Source organism: Giraffa tippelskirchi, chromosome 6 (genome assembly GCF_054371585.1).
Source record: "Giraffa tippelskirchi isolate mGirTip1 chromosome 6, T2T-mGirTip1v1.2.pri, whole genome shotgun sequence".
Classification (NCBI taxonomy): domain Eukaryota; kingdom Metazoa; phylum Chordata; class Mammalia; order Artiodactyla; family Giraffidae; genus Giraffa; species Giraffa tippelskirchi.
The window spans coordinates 128,250,344-128,265,505 of NC_137280.1; the positions used below are offsets into that span (position 1 = coordinate 128,250,344).

The following is a 15,162-nucleotide window of genomic DNA, read 5'->3' on the forward strand; positions in this document are numbered from 1 at the left end:
GAGGCGGGAAAGGCGATGTGGAGCATGCGCAGTGTGGCCAACTAAGTCCCGCGGCGGACTTACGGGAAGAGGGGAAGTTGGCTGCTTGGTTAGTGGTGGAGGCAGAAAGGCGCAGGCGCAGCAATTGTTGCTCACTGGTAAACAATCTGCCTGCCAATGCAGGAGACGCAGGAGACCTGGGGTTCCATCCCTGGGTTGGGAAGATCCCCTGGAAGAGGAAATGGCAACTCAATCCAGTAATGTTGCCTGGAAACTTCCGTGGACAGAGGGGCCTGGTGGACTGCTGTCCTGACTGAGTGAGAACACGCACACACACTGCAGTCTGACTGAACACACACACACACACACACACACACACACACACACACACACACACACACACACACACACACACACACACCATCTGCAGAATACACACACACACACACACACACACACACACACACACACACACCATCTGCAGAATACACACACACACACACACCATCTGCAGAATTCTACATAGAATGGCTATATCCCAATTTGCTGGAGACAGCCTCAGTTGTCCCATTCTAACCCTGCTTTTTCCAGCATAATTATTAATTTTGTTCCCTTTTCATTTTCAAAAATATTAGTTTGGCTGATAAACTATATGTTGTACTCTCTTTAAGCTTCACTACCTAGGAAGAAGTTTCTAGTTACCAACAATGTGTATTAATGTATCACTTCATTTACTTAGTGATCTTACTGAAAAAAATTCTAGTCTGTTTATTCTGATGTTTCCATTTTTTTCCTGTCCAAAAGAGATATTACTCTCAAACTTGAACAAAATACAAGAATATGAGAGTTAAAAATTACTTGCTTATGAATGAATTGTTAGATAAAGATGTTACTCAACTTCTGCTTCTGTCCATGAGAGTAATTACTGTATTTACTGGATTTTTTTTCTTCTTCAATCCTGGCCCCAAATGAAAAGCCAAGCAAGAAAATTGCTATATGACTAAATCTTCCTTATTGTTTGTTTGGTAGCCTGCAGAGCTCCTTGGGGACTCTGAGACTATCAATTAATTTCATAGCTAGTAATTCAGGCTTTTCTTTTTAGAAGTTTTCTTTTTTTTTGGTTTCATACCCCACCTCGTGCCACCCCATGATAGTCTCCAGAAAAAATATTAGAGGAAACTGGAGTACTTGGTAAACATGCTGACTTCTGTTAAAGTCATTGAGACGGCTTCATTAGGAGAGAACCTCAACCAGGTCAAGGGATAATGGAACGTGAAGGGGTTCTGGAGAGGCTGCCCAGTCCTTCCCTGGGACCTAGATGTCAGTCTCTAAACTTAGAACAAAAAAAGGAAGAACAATAATCTGTTAATTATTTCTAATCATGAACAATATCTGTTAATTATATTGACAGTCATGCTAATCTATACACTAACACTTCTACATTCTTATACAAGAAAACTCTGCTTTTTAAGAATGGCAGTTAAATTGTGCTTTGCTATCTTGGATATGCTTTCTTTTCTCTCTATTTTACAGTAAATATATCATGGGGAATTGTGTCAGGAAATGATGGTTTGAACATAGGTCCTTTCCCCCTACTTTCAGCTATATCCATGGCCATCAAGTGAGGTGGGGATTTGACAGCTGTGTGCTTATTATGTCAAGTTCCACAGTGAAACCTGGTAATTATGGTAAAAACCAGTGTTAAGTGCCGAAGACTTGTTTTCGCTATCCATGAATATTAATTATCTAACTCAAATATGACCATTATAGTTCTCCCAAGTTATCCTTTATCTCTTAGGAAAGAGTTTCCTCATCAAATTCTGGACCTGTTATTTCAGTTATTTTACTTTTAACAATAAATTTTTTTTATGAAGACATTTGCCTATAGCAACATCGAATGCTTTTGGACAGAACTGATTTGCGAAAGGCAATGAACTTTAACCATAATGTAATAATTATTCTTGGGACTTTGACTTCAATATTGTTAAGTGCCTAATGGTGCTTTATTTTTTTTTAAGTCTTTTAAAGACAATTTTTAAAGCAACACTGTAAGTATTTCCAATGTAGAGCTCACAGATATCCTCTTAAATTGCATTTCTAATGTTCGATCAGCAGAAATTCCCAACCTTTTTGGCACCAGGGACCAGTTTCATGGAAGACATTTTTTCCACAGACCAGCAGTGGAGAGGTTGTTCGTTTTGGAATGATTCAAGCTCATTACATTTGTTGTGTACTTTATTTGTATTATTATTACCTCAGCTCCACCTCAGATCATCAGACATTAGATCCCAGAGGCTGGGGACCCCTGGATAGATGTTGTGGTCTGCAATAAGAATTTCACTGATGGTAGAAGTTCTATATCTCAAATACCTTAGATGGAAGGGGAAATAATGTTTAAAAAAAAACCCAGCATTAGAGGACTGGGTTCTAGTGATGGCAGAGCCCCTCATGCCAAAGGTGTATTTGAAAAATGTAATAGCTAACCCTTGTGTATACTTACTGTGTCCTAGGCACTGCTCCAAGCTCTTCACACCTTTGAACTCAATTACTTTTCCCAACAACCTGATAAGGTAGGTACTTTCTATTTTTTCTTAGTAAAACTGAGAACAGAGAGGTTAAATAATTTGTAGACCTGAGATTTGAACCCAGATGGTCTGGATCCCAAGTCCTTGTGCTAAACCACTAGACTATTTTGTTATTATGTTACATATGTGAATGGGGGAAAGGCAATATTTCTAATGAATATACTACTTTGTCTAATATGTGGTTATCTATATATGTATATATAATATGCTAAAATTGCAATTGGACAGTTGATAATTATATCAGCATCCCCAAATGAGTATATGTTCAAATTGATTTTCAAAATATTTTTTTTTAATTTCCTTGTTGGTTACATAACAAATCTCCTAATGTTCAAGTTTAATTATATTAGTCATGTAATTTAGCTAATAATGTATAGTGATAAATGATGCATGTTCTGGAACCAGACTGCTTGGTTACATCCTTTCTAGCCATGAACCACTCGCCATTTACACTTACTAGCCATGAACCTTCAGTAACTTAGTTAAGGGCTTTGGGCCTCATATTTCTCATGTGTAAGAGCAGGATAATAAGCATATTCATCATGTGTGGTTGCTAGGAGGATTGTTATGAGATAATGCATTTAACTATCTATGTCTAGGGCTTCCCAGGTATCACTAACAGTAAAGAACCTACCTGCCAATGCAAGAGACATAAGAGAGGTGGATTCGAACCCTGGGTGGGGAAGATCCCCTGGAGGAGGCAATGGCATCCCACTTCAGTATTCTTGCCTGGGGAATCCCATGGACAGAGGACCCTGGCAGTCTAAGGTCTGTAGGGCTGCAAAGAGTTGGAAATGGCTGAAGCCAATTGGCACACATGCATCTGTGTCTAAATACTAAGTACTCAATGAATGCATACAGTTATCATCATTGCTAAATCTGTATAGCTGCAGAAGCAATAGGATTTTATCAGCAACCAAAATGGACTTTTAAAAACTATAATGATAAGGTTTGAACAAACTTTGCATTTCTGAGATCAGCCACATACATTCATTCCAATGCTTCCCTACAGGTTTTGAACTATTTTATAATTTGTCTTTTCATATTGTGGGGTATATAAAAATATGCTTTCTTCACCTTCTGCCCCGGATTCTCCAAATTGGGCTTGTTTACATTGCTAATTTTAGTCTCACAAATATCTTTCCATGTCAGATACTATTGGTTTAAGAACCACTCATACGTTGGAGCAGTTGTACTTGAAAATTGTACAGTGCTATCCATATTTGATTTTCTTGATGTATTTCATGTTATTTCAAACACTAAGGAAAATGTGTTCATATTTCTGCTTTATGTGCCTTTTTATCTTCTCTTCCCTCAATAAATAGAATTTAATTTATAAAGAGACAATGCATAAGTTGATTAATGTTGCAGAAAATATGTTTATGTGCAAAGAAAGAAAATGACTGTCTTGGCCAAGTAAAAATAGTTGCCATAAAATTTTAATATATAACGTTTCTTAAAATCATAAAGGGATCAGGTTTTATATACTCAATGAGAGTAAAGTCTAGAAATTACTGCAGGTGTAATCTATTACACTTCCTTAGACAGTTCATTTTTTATATTTTTCTGTTAAGATTCTTCCTTACCCTCTCAGTTATACCCACTTCAAGCTACCATACCTCTCACTACAGTTTAACTCTTTGCTGTTATAATGGATGTCATATTCAACTCTATTTTTATTATTAAACAATACTTCCAGGGCTAGATATTGCTCCTTTTGCTTTAAGGCAGATAATTTAAATGTAAGTTTAAGATGTTCTTGTTTAAGTTTGTATCTTGCCTCTTGGTGTATACACGCTCGAGCTACAAAATCCTAGTTTTTAATTTTGATATGATTTTCACCTTAATATTTTGATAATAACAGTATCTCACCTGAATAAGGCTTCCCTGGTAGCACAGTGGTGAAGAATTTGCCTGCCAATGCAGGAGATGCAAGAGATGTGTTTGATCCCTGAGCCAGGAAGATCTCCTGGAACGGGAAATGACAACCCACTCCAATGTTCTTGCCTAGAAAATTCCATGGGCAGAGAAGCCTGGTGGGCTACAGTCCATGGGGTCACAAAGAGTTGGACATGACTTAGTGACTGAACGTGCACACACACGCATGCTTGCCTGAGTATGAGTTAGATCACTGGGCGCGTGACAGGTGGCCGTGAGAGAGAATCTCCTAGCTTGAAGCCCCTGTGAAGCAGCATACTCTTTTTAAAAAGCGTTATTCTTACTTTCTTCAATTCTTTCCTAAATGTTAGAGAATGCATATTCTCTGAACAAAGAATGGTTATTATTATGGTCTTGAGAAAGAGTAGGTTACTCTCTCTTAACCATTTTAATGTACTTGGGTATGATGTTTTATTCTTAAGACTTCTAATTATAACACTGATTAAACTGTTTTCTTTAAATGAAGATAATTTCATTTTAAAACAGAGGTATGTGAAATCAAACTTACAACTTTCATTAAATTCTGAAAATTTTGATCTGGAAATCAAAGACAAGCACATTTTTGCATCTTGATTTTACATTAAACCATTAGGATGTTTTTGACTCTTCCCCTGCAGTCTTAAATCTGCAGAAATTAATGACAATCACAAATCCCCTACTGTCTGAGATAATAAATTTTTCTCTCTGGAAGAAAATATAAGTATTTCTTGACTCTTGCTAAGATTTTGTTTTAGAAAGATTAATATCATTTAAAAGAATAGTTGATTTTAGGTTCATAAATATCTTTTCTTTCCTGGGCTCTCCAAAAGTTCTTCCTGTCAATTCCAAAATTGGAATGTAGTAATAGACCCCTCTTCCCATTCCCTGGAAATTAAATATCTCAGCTTCACATGAAGATTTTGAGAGGGCTGTAAGAGATTAGCCTGAATTCACTCAGATATCTCTAAAGTTAAAAAAAAAAAAAAATAGACTGGTCTTCAAAGACAATCAGGACAGCAAGTGCCTCAGAAAATGACCAAAACACTTCTCACTTGACTGGCTTCCCATAATGAGAATTAGTAGCTCATACGGTAAAGAATCTTCCTGCAATGCAGGAGACCCAGGTTTGATCCCAGGGTTGGGAAGATCCTCAGGAGAAGGGAATGACAACCCACTCCAGTATTGTTGCCTGGAGAATCCCACGGACAGAGGAGCCTGGTGGGCTACAGTCTGTGGGGTTGCAAAGAATCAGGCATGCCTGAGCGACTAACACTACTACTATTACTAAAACCAACAGGAATCTTGACATCATTTCCTACCTTCTGATTTTACAAGTAAGAATCTGAGGCCAAGAAATGTATTGTAAGACCTAAACTTAAACTGCTGCCTTGACATTTCTTACCCTGATGGGCTCTAAAAGCCTAGTTTATAAAGTGTTGTCTCAATAATTTCACCAACTAGGGGGCATAACTGGCAAGGCCCTACCCAGCAGGGAAGGCTGCATGCCTGGTTAGTTCTTCTACCAACCACACCAGCTATACCCCGCTTGGTTGTCAACCTAATTGATCTTCCTTCCTACAAGTTGGTGAAATTATTCAGAGAGACCAAGCGTGTCCCCTCATGGGAACCAGGGATCACCTCACTCTCCAAACACTACAAAGTCGGTCTCCCACAGCCCCTGTGGGTTCATTCTATTCTGGGTGCAATATCCACCATCCATGTGAACCTGAATGACTTGCAGTGTCCCCACAGGGACTGAGTATATGTGATTAATAAACTGATGGCAATCTCATCTATCTAGTGTTGAGTGACGTATATTCAGCTAATCCCTCCTTCACCAACAAGGTGAATAGATGACCAGAACAAGGATTTGATCAGGTATGTTAACATGACTTGTGTCAGATTCATCACTGTATCCTTATTGTGACCTGCAGATAGTAGGTGACAAATAAAGATGAGATGGTAAATGAGTAATTGTAACCATCTAATTACATCAGAAGCTTTGCTAGGTTAAAGGTCATATTAGATTTACTTTGTGTCCCGACTCTAGAGCATAAAATAATGCCATCTTTTTGGTATGTTTGTATTTTATTTAACAAATGTTTATTGAGAATCTACCATGTGCCTGTTACTATATGCAACAGACAGACTCTTTGTCTGCCTCTTCGTATATTAAACTCGAAAGAGTCCTGTTCTTTGACCTCCTCTGCAGGGTGGCTGCACACTAGCCCTCTTGAGTAGCCTCCTTGGAGAAACACTCCTGTTCCCCAGTACTTCCAGCTTGATGAGGTCATCCTGAGATTCCATCAAGCCAAACTTGCCATTCCTTGTTTGTGAACTGGAATGTCCAGCCCAGGAAAAGTCTCTCATTTGCAGACCTGCTGCTTGGGAGAAACTTTATAGTAACCTGCCAGTGAATTGTGGAGAAGGCAATGGCACCCTACTCCAGTACTCTTGCCTGGAAAATCCCATGGACAGAGGAGCCTGGTAGGCTGCAGTCCATGGGGTCGCTAAGAGTCAGACACAACTGAGCGACTTCACTCTCACTTTTCACTCTCATGCATTGGAGAAGGAAATGGCAACCCACTCCAGTGTTCTTGCCTGGAGAATCCCAGAGACGGCAGAGCCTGGTGGGCTGCTATCTATGGGGTCACACAGAGTCGGACACGACTGAAGCGACTTAGCAGCAGCAGCAGCAGCCAGTGAATGGCAGTGACAACAACCTGCCCTAACTGAGAGGTCCTTATCGCTAAGACTCGCTAGTCCTGAGCATTAGTGCACATGAGGTCAGACACTGGGGTATCACATACCTTGAGAACACTTTTTGTTTGTTTGTTTGTTCTCAAGTCAAGTTTGAGTGGATCCATGCCAATGGGAATCCACAAAAGCACTAATCTAATTCCTTGGCAATAACTTTTCTTAAATTCTTCTGTCATATTCCCAAAGACAGTTGTTCTTGTTCTAGTTATCTATTGCTTTATTTAAAAAAAAAAAGCCTCAAAATTTCGTGGCTTAAAACAAAAATACTAACATTAATTTTCCTTCCAAATCTGTAAATTTGGGCAGGGCATGGCAGGGATACCTCATCTGTGTTTCATACGGCTTCAGCTGGGAAGGTGGGGTAAGTGGTGCTCAAAGGCTGCTTACTGCGATCATCTGAAAGTTCTCTTGTATTTATATATGTCTGACTGTTGCTGGCTGCAGGACAGGGCCTTAGCTGGAGCTCTCAACCAGAACACCTACATGAGGCCTCTCTGTGTGTCATGGGCTCCTCAAAATATGGTGACTGGACTAAAGAGCATCCTGAGCAGGAGCACCAGTCAGAATCTGTATCAACCACCATTTCTACACGATCCTCAGAAGTCACACAGCATCACTTCAGATGCATTCCTTTGGCTAGAAACAAGTCATGAAAGCTGATCCATATTCAAAGAAAAGGGAATTAGACTCCAACTTCTGGTAGAAGGCTATCAAAGATTTTTTTATACGTTTTAAAACTACTGCTTCCAATGGCATACAAGTGGTAAAAAGAAAAGCATGTTTTCTTTTGTAATCAGACTGGTACATACTAGTAGCAGTGAAGAAATGAAGTGAAAGAGGATGAAAGAATTCAAAATATGTATTAGATCCTGACATGTGAGTAAAGGGCTGCTTCAAGACTGGGTATGTTAGTTGATATTTTGTGGTTCTGTAGAGATGGTCTGATCATGTGCAATTAGCAATGCTGTTCAGTTACTATTGAAGTATTCTGCCTACATGCCATTACTCCTCAGAAAAACATGGTCTCTAAACCAAACACTGTATTCATAGAATAAAGCAAGTTTGGATAACTATTCTTTGGAGCGCTTTCTCTACCTGTGATACACAACACTTGCTGTTTATTTTTCTCATGATGCAAAAAAGGATGACTGTTTTGTTTCTATAATTTCGTATCAGTTGAGTGTTTATGCTGTACTCATTTTGCCCCCTAGTGGCTTCTTATGTCCTCGTTCTGTATTTACATTTAGTGATAGTTGATTGATAGTTGCTCAGTCATGCCTGAGTCTTTCCAACCCCATGGACTGTAGCCTGCCAGGCTTCTCTGTCCATGGAATTCCCAGGCAAGATTACTGGAGTGGGTTGCCATTTCCTTCCCCAGGGGATCTCCCCGACCCAGGGATCCTGCATTACAGGAGAGTCTTTACCATCTGAGCCACCAGGGAAGCCTACTAAGAGACATTTCTAAGTATAAAGACAGGTCAACTTAAAAAGTATCAGCAGATACATGCTTGACTTTATCTTATAATCTATAAAGAATACATTAGAATATGTAATGAATCCATACACCTTTTCCAAAGGAATACCCAAGATGGAAGTAGCAATAAAGTTATAAATGACAGTCATCAATCAGATGAAATAATTTAGATGAAGCTTTTCTCTCTCGAAGAGATGGGGACTGGGCAAGTGGTCAGGAAGGAAATACAATGTGCTTTTAACTTGGTATGAAAAATAATGTTCAGTTCTACATTGCTGAACATAGTTCTGTTTTTGCCAAATAAATCCTCTACTATGTATTTACATTTAATGTTCACATTTTTTGGAATGTAAGAAGGGAAAGTACCACTCTGTCCCTTCTGCCACATGCCTCATTTTACATGAGAATATTAAGACCCAGACAACTTACAGGACTTGTCTGATGTCACACAGCCAGATAGATTTAGAATTCAACATTGCTGTTTCATCCAAGTACAAATAAGACCTGCAAAAGTACAGCACTATTGTTCATTGATGAATAGGAAGCAGTGTCAGGCAAGTGGGAGGTACTCAGTAAAAATTTGATAATTAAAAAATTAATTAATAAGTCAAGATTAGGACCAATATCTTTAGATTCCATGCTTTATGCTGTTTACTGTGTGGTCTGTCTTTTTATCTTCATCATGTCTTTCTCATAACACTTGACACTTGATTTTGTTTTACTCCACAACTATTTCAAATCCTTCGACTACTTTACCCATCACTCGTTTTGTCATTAGGATTATTACATTATCATTCACTTGTTCATTCAATTTCAGTGAGTACCAGCTGCCTCAGGCACTGTGCTACCTATAGGGCTACAACAAATTACTTAATTTTTTTTTATTAAAAATTTTAAATTATAGTAAAATATATTACCATAAAATTGACTACCTCAACTATTTTTAAGTATACAGTTCAGTAGTGTTAAGTATATTCACATTGCTGTGCAACCAATCTCCAAAACTTTGTTACCTTGAAAAAATGAAACTCTGTATCCACTAAACAGCTCCTCATTGCCCCTTCTCCCAGCCACAGCTTCCACCCTTCCAGTTTCTATTTCTATACATTTGACTATAGATGCTTCATGTAAGTGGAATCATGCACTATCTTTGTGTGACTAGATTATTTCACTTGGTCTAACATCATCTATGTTGAAAATGTGTCAGAATTTCCTTCCTTTTAAGGCTGAATAATATTCCATTATATGTATATACTACATTTTGTTTAACGATTCATCCATTGATGGACACTTGGATTGTTTCTACCTTTTAGTTATTGTGAATAATGCTACTATGGCCATGTACCTGTTTGATATCCTAATTTTACTTTTTATTATTTGGCTATATACAAAGAAGTGTAATTGCTAGATTATTTGGTAATTCTATTTTTAATTTTTTTGAGGGAGTTCCACACTGTTTTCTCTAGTGGATACATTTTATATTCCCACCAACAGTGCACAAGGTTTCCACTTTCTTCACAAACTTGCCAAGCCTTATTATTTTATTTATTTGATGATAGCAATTGTAATAGGTATGAGACAACATCTCATTGTGGTTTTAATTTGGATTTCCTTAGCAATTAGTGATATTGAGCATCCTTTAATATGCTTTTTAGTCCTTTGTATAATTAAAAGAGGCACTCAATTCATCACTTGCTTCCTCTGTATACAGAGAAATCTCCTGATAAGAGCCATTTCTCTCCTTTTTTCCTTTGATATGCTATATCTCCATCTAGTTAAGATCTGAATAATGATAAAATAATAATTAAAACTTGCATTACATTTGTACTTGTTACATGTGAGGTATTGTTTTAAGTGCCTTATATCATTAACATATTTATTTCTCAAAACATCCTTGTAAGGTGGATCCTGTTACTACCCTTAGTTTACAGAGGGCGGCATGGAGACACAAGAAGGCATATGTCTTGCCCAGAGTCACATGGCTGCTAAACAGTAGAACCAGGATTTGTACCTTTGGAGTTGGCTTCGAAGTCTGTGTGCTTAACCAGATGTATTTTGCTTCTCTGAGACCCCCTCCATCTTTTTTATACCTTTTTAATATCACCTACATATTATGTGATATCTTCCTCGACACCTCTAATGTACAAGTTTGTATGAATTTGGGTTGCAGATAAAAGAAAAATTTAAGTGCAAATTGATTGCATTGTAAGGAGAAATTAATTACCCCCATGGATGGCAAATCTGGGGTACAGCTAGCTTAGGATATGTTCGAATCCAGTGGCTCAAACAATTTTATATATATCCCAGCGATCTCAGCAAACATCCTCAAACATCTCTTTTGTTTTGATTGAGCACCATGCTTGTCACTGAAATAATGGTGGTGGCAGGGAGTACAAAAGGCTCTGATTGATCTGCCCAAGTGAGTCACATGCCCACACTTGCAACAAAGGTGGCATCAATACCACTGAAACCAGAGAAACTCAGAGTTGGGGTGGGTGTTGGGCCCCAGGCATCTGTTCACATTTTATTATTACTACTTTTTTTTATTTTTAAGGGAGAATGGAGGCTGTTTTTCTCCAAGAACAAATTTGTAAGAGAAATTATTTGTTAAATAGTCCAAGCACAGGTTGGAAAAGAATTTCCAGACACAGAATATTTCAGAAGGGGGTGAATTCATTAGGAGCAAAAGGAAGAGATAATGTGGGCACTGTGAGCACAGTAGGTGTACCTCTTAACAGATCAAGAAGAGTCAACAGTTTCCTGGGTTAGTAGCCAGTTTTTATAGCCTCAAGACAAAATTGCTGCAGGAATGTTGGCATTAGATGATTGGTTAGGGCACTGTAGGGTGACTACTGGAATGGGCATTTTTGCCTAATTTGGGGTCAGGAAGCCTGCTGGTGATGTTCAGGGGGGCTTTTGGCAACAGTTACAAAAGGGTTCAGTCAGTTTCAGAGGTGATCTTGATTCTCCCCTCCACTTCTGTAGCTGTGGTAGAAGGCCTCACACCTGGGGCCTTGGGGCAGGACTCAACATTATTGTTTTTTAAAAGCTTTTGCTTATATGGTTTGAATAATTTAAAATGCTAACATAAATTTAATGATTGTACCAGACACTATGGTATGTATTACACATATGCACAATTAATCCTTACAAGAGCCCTGCAGTGCAGATGCTGTTATCACTTTGTTGATGAGAACACTCAGGTGTACGTGGAACAGGAAGCAGTAACTGATCTTCAGTGACCCAGTTTATGAGTGGTGCAGGCAGGATTCTCACCCAGCCAGGCTGGCTTCAGAACCTCTTCTCCAGCTCTGTTGTAAAGGAGGGTGCTTGTCACATATAGACACTGAAGCTCACGAAAGAAACAGAAGAATTCATCACTCATGTCAATGCCTGGTGTTCACCATTAGGAAAGACAGCAGGGACCCTCATCTGGCCAATTCAGCTCACATTTAATACTTAAGTCTTAACATTAGCAGCTAAAGTTTATAGATAAATGGGGAAAATATAAATATGTAGTTTACTGTATCAAGTTATGTGAGACACTGATTTAAAAATAGAAAAGAATGGTCAGTGGTCCCTGTTCAGAGTCTAAGAGAGTATGATTAAGAGTTAAAAAAAATTTATCCATGCTATTAGACCTATTAATCATCAAAAACATTGAATGTTTTATTTGTAAGAACTTTAGTAACATTTCAGTTTTGGAGTGAAAAAAAAAACATAACTGCTAAATCTCTCTGAAAATATCTTAAAAAAAAAAAAATTTTTCATCAGTTTGCTGAAGCAAGTGCCCAGATCTCTTCCATGTGCCCACCTTTTCTTTTCAAGGCACACCCAATAAACAGCCAAAGCATCAAAGGCAAAATGCCAATGGTACATTAAAAGTTTAGTATCTTGGAAAAAGTGATTAAGGTAAGAGATTTTTCACATTTTCTTTTAGAATCACCGTACTTTTATGTAGTATTGGAAAAAAAATGCACAAACATGGAGGAAGACTCATTCCAGAATCAATTTTTTCACTAGATTTGTGATATTTGGGCTTCCCTCATAGCTCAACTGGTAAAGAATCTGCTTGCAATGTGGAAGACCTGGGTTGGGAAGATCCCCTGCAGAAAGGAACAGCTACCCATTTCCAGTATTCTGGCCTGGAGAAGACCATGGACAGAGGAGCCTGACAGGCCACAGTCCATGGGGTCGCAAAGAGCCGGACACAACTGAGCGGCTTTCACTCACTCACTATGATATTTAGTGGATTCTTTTATTTTTTTTGGCCTCAATTACCTCAACTGAAAAATGCTGGAAGAAAAACTGGAATGACGATGCATCAATTCATCCATTCATTCTATAAGTCTTTATTGGACACCTCTCAGGTGCTAGGCATGGTACCAATGCTGTGGATACACTATAGTGCTGAGCAAAAGCAGGTGTGAGTCCTGTCTTGACAGAGCATACAGTGTCATTGGGGAAGACAGACCTGGTTCAAATAATCATTATCAAATAGTCACAGGACTCCTTAGGACTTTTCAGTGCCTAAGTTCCACATACACATAAACATGAAGGAATAAAGTACAAATTCTCATATGTGTTTATTGGAGAGATCTGATGAATCTTCCTTTGTTTCTTAGACTCATTTCCACCCCCTTACCACACTGTCAGCTAAGGATACTGCAAATCACTCATGCAATTTTCTACATCTCAATGACATAATGCATTGACCTGGCTTATTATTGTAAATAGTATTTACTGTGCATATTCAGTGCTTAATTTCAGATAATATTCCACTCTTCATTTGCATCTGATTCTTGGAACTGTATTTTTTTCCAACAAGGAGAGGTTGAAAAATAATAGCTCTTAATCCTGAAGTTGGCTTCCCAGGTGGTGCCAGTGGGAAAGAACCGGCTTGCCATTGCAGGAGATATAAGAGACATGGTTTCTATCCCTGGGTTGGGAAGATCCCCTGGAGAAGGGAATGGAAACCCACTCCAGTATTCTTGCTTGGAGAATTCCATGGACAGAGGAACCTGGCGGGCTACAGTCCACAGGGTGGTAAAGAGTCAGACATGACTGAAGTGACTTAGCACACACGTACACTCCTGAAGTCTGTTGTAATGTCATTTTGTTTCTTCAAAGAGTTTCAAAGGTAAGAACTAAGAAAGAAAGAGACAGGTGGGTTTATTCTTATAGCTATAATAAAATATACCCAGGGTTCCTCCTTTCTTTCAGATCTCAGTTTTGTTGATTCAACATGGATAAAAATGTGAAGTGAAGTGTCTTTACTGAATCATTAATGACCTGAGGCTAGCGAGAGGTAGACTTCTTAATTGCTTATTTATTACAATTCCTCTTTGGCAGTTTTTCTCTGAATTGCTTCATATACCTTAGGTCCGGTTGTTAATTAAATCTTTTGTAAAGGTTTGGTTTTACCTGTAAAAACTCTCCTACAGGTCCCTGATATCTCTAAGTTGGGCTGAATGTGTGAGAGGAAGAGGCTATTTGTTGAGTGGCAACCAATGGCTTTATTTAGAATATTTTTGCCAGCAGCTCTTCCACCTCAGGCTGTTATTTCATGAAAAGATACACGCATGAGTCACTGTTTCTGCAGCCACTCCTCCAGCTCCACCAGAAGTGGATGTGGTTGGCTTAGCAGAGGGCACTCTTCCCTCTGAATCTAGCTTATGTGTACTGCTGGGAAGAAAGTTCGTATCTCTGGAGTTGTTTTTTGCTCGGGTAGGCAAGAGGCCCTGGAGAAGGCACTGGCACCTCACTCCAATCCTCTTGCCTGGAAAATCCCATGGACGGAGGAGCCTGGTAGGCTGCAGTCCATGGGGTCGCGAAGAGTCAGACACGACTGAGTGACTTCACTTTCACTTTTCACTTTCATGCATTGGAGAAGGAAATGGCAACCCACTCCAGTGTTCTTGCCTGGAGAATCCCAGGGATGGGGGAGCCTGGTGGGCTGCCGTCTTTGGGGTCGCACAGAGTTGGACATGACTGAAGCGCCTTAGCAGCAGCAGCAGCAGCAGCAGCAGCAGCAGGCAAGAGGCTCTGATAACCTGCAGTCATTATAAGTTTCTGGCTCTGTCACAACAGCAAGGCTGCTTTGATGTAGAAGAAGTTAGGCAAAAATTTTTATAACATATCCAAATCTTAAAATTTCATCTGGGTTTTACTATTCATGTGATCCTTCTCTGTAAATTTTTGTTTGGTACTTCCAGAAAAAAAGCTAATAAATATTTGCCTTGTATCACTTGTAGATTTACTGTTATCTACTGTTAGCTGTAGGGAATCATTGAGGCCAAATTCTCACGTTAGGTTTTCTTTTTTCTTGCGCCTCTCCACAGAAGGTCCATGAAAATATAAAGCTAGTTTTAATGATTCATTTACTGGTAGAGTAATACATCTGGAGATGGGCTCTTTAACCTGAAACTTTCTTAACCCTTAAAGGAT

At 38.9% G+C, this 15,162-nt stretch overlaps 1 protein-coding gene across 2 annotated transcripts in view; it reads left to right on the forward strand.

The window, feature by feature from the left end:
• Window positions 1-10: 10 nt before the first annotated feature.
• The window catches only part of KCTD16 (potassium channel tetramerization domain containing 16), a 333,749-nt gene continuing 318,597 nt past the window's right edge, over window positions 11-15,162 (forward strand). Inside the window, exons 1-2 of one of the 2 annotated variants that reach the window (XM_081504974.1) lie at window positions 51-296; window positions 2,490-2,549. The gene's annotated coding sequence lies outside the window, so the exon portion shown is untranslated. Of the gene's footprint in view, window positions 2,550-15,162 lie in introns of both variants that reach the window. The other variant, XM_081504973.1, reaches the window with a different exon arrangement.